We start from the raw sequence: 2,489 nt of genomic DNA on the forward strand, positions 1-2,489 counted from the left end.
CTGCTGAGGGGAGGACAGCTCATAATAATGGCCGGAACGGAGCAAAGGGAATGGCATCGAACACCTGGAAACCATGTGTTTGATGTATTTGATACCATCCCACCGCTCCAGTCATTACCACGAGCCCGTCCTCCCCACCAACCTCCTGTGGCGTAAACACTTTATACAGTCTCTTGCTTTGGGGAGGAAGAGTCGCTTTATAGATGCACATTGATTTTGTCATCAATGTTCACTCTTACATGGTTTAATTTAGTTATCCATTAACAATGATGTAACTAATTCAATGATCATGATTGAAATAGCTGTACATACCTGGAGTGTTGATCTGGATCACAGGGTCAATATGACCAAGGCTGACGAGGCAACACTCAATCACTGCATGCGGATACTGGTGCTTTTCAACCGGATGCAGCATCTCTCCCATTCAATTACAATGGAGCAGGACACCAGGGCAATGGATATTGAACACAGGCCAATGTTTGGTCACAGCCTCTCCAGTCCCCAAATTAATCTAAAATCCAAACTGAATCATCATTTTACAATGGAAGTTCAGATACTATTTAGTCCCTATGGACCCTGGTCAAATCTAGTGCACTATATAGGGAATAGGGTGCCATTTGGGATGCTAACCGACCATTTGGGATGCTGACCGAGACTACTGTCAGTGTAAGGTGAAGGATAATGTATTCTGAAGACCTTAGTCACAGGCAGCAGCAGTACCATCTCTCAGGGGCCAGGGCAGGAGCAGTACCATCTCTCAGGGTCCAGGGCAGCAGCAGCACCACCTATCAAGGGCCAGGGCAGTACAGTACCATCTCTCAGGGGCCAGGGCAGTACAGTACCATCTCTCAGGGTCCAGGGCAGTACAGTACCATCTCTCATGGGCCAGGGAAGTACAACACAATGCATCCTGGACTGGACGCCCACCCCCTCCCATCTAACTCTGGTCCCCAGCTGGCTGGCTGGCTCTTTCTCCCTCTCTCTACCTTTCCCTTCATCTCCCAATCTCTCTCTCTCTCTCCATCTCTCCATTGTCAACAGTGTGCCGTAGGGTTTGAGTAAGAGAGAATAATACCCATCTGCATACTGCTCAACTGGCACCCCAGGAGTCCTTGGTTCTCAGGCAAAGACAGGTAGACCACATAGCCTGAACCCACGGGCTACACACAGGTGTAGCCCGCGGCCATGCTACAACATCTTGGCACCGCCATGGATCGCGTCCTGCAGACTATGGATCGCTGGGAGAGAAGAGGAGTTCCTCCAGCGCCTCCACCAGCACCACCAAGGGCACCACTACTCACCCCTCCTTCACCCGGTCCCAGTGGGATTCGGCTCGCTCTTCCGAGGGAGTATGATGGGACGGCTGCGGGATGTCAGGAGTTCATACTCCAGCTGGAGCTCTACCTGGCAACCGTCCACCCGGCTCCTTCGGGCCATGAGAGCGTGTCCACCCTCGTCTCCTGTCTCTCAGGGAAAGCCCTGGAGTGGGCCAACGCCGTATGGGGGGAAGGAGAAGCAGTGTTGGACCAATTTGAGGATTTCACCCGCCGTGAATGTCTTGTCCACCTTAGGCAGGGGACGAGGAGCACACAGGAGTTCGCTTTGGACTTTCGGACCCTGACCGCCGGCGCGGGATGGAACGACAGGAGTTGGCCTGCAGAGACACCACTCTCACCTTTGACCAGCTGGTGGACCTGTCCATCCGGTTGGATAACCTGCTGGCTACCCGCGGACGTCCAGATCGGGGTCTGTCGATTCCATCCCCCAGCACCACCGCTCCTACGCCCATGGAGCTGGGAGGTGCTGCACATAGGACGACTGGAGGAGGGGCCGGTCCATGTACTATCTGTGGCCGCAGAGGGCACACTGCCGGTCGGTGCTGGGGAGGTTCCTCTGGGAGTCGAGGCAGCAGGCAGGGCACTCTCGTGTCACCCCAGGTGTGTTGGCACCAGGCTCACCCAGAGCCCTCTGTTGCACACATGTTTTTGAATATTAATTTTCCTGAGTTTTCCCCGTATTCCCAGCATAAGGCGCTCGCAGATTCAGGTGCAGCTGGGAACTTTATTGACAGATCATTTGCTGATAGTTTAGGGATCCCTATTGTTCCAGTGGATATGCCCTTCCCAGTTCACGCCCTAGATAGTCGACCATTAGGGTCAGGGCTAATTAGGGAGGCCACAAGGAGAGAATCAGTTTCTTCCTTATTGATTCTCCTGCTGGGCCTACCCTGGTTGGCCTGTCATGACCCCACTATTTCGTGGCAACAGAGGGCTCTCATGGGGTGGTCACGAAAGTGCTCAGGGAGGTGTTTAGGGGTTTCCGTTGGTGTGACTACGGTGGAAAGTCCAGACCAGGTCTCCAGCGTGCGCAACCCCTCTGAATATGTCGATTTGGCTCTCGCCTTCTGTAAGAAGAGGGTGACTCAATAACCACCCCATCGACGGGGGGATTGTGCGATAAATCTCCTGGTAGACGCAGGACTTCCCAGG

This window comes from Salmo salar, chromosome 02 (genome assembly GCF_965601325.2).
Source record: "Salmo salar chromosome 02, fSalSal1, whole genome shotgun sequence".
Taxonomy (NCBI): Eukaryota; Metazoa; Chordata; class Actinopteri; order Salmoniformes; family Salmonidae; genus Salmo; species Salmo salar.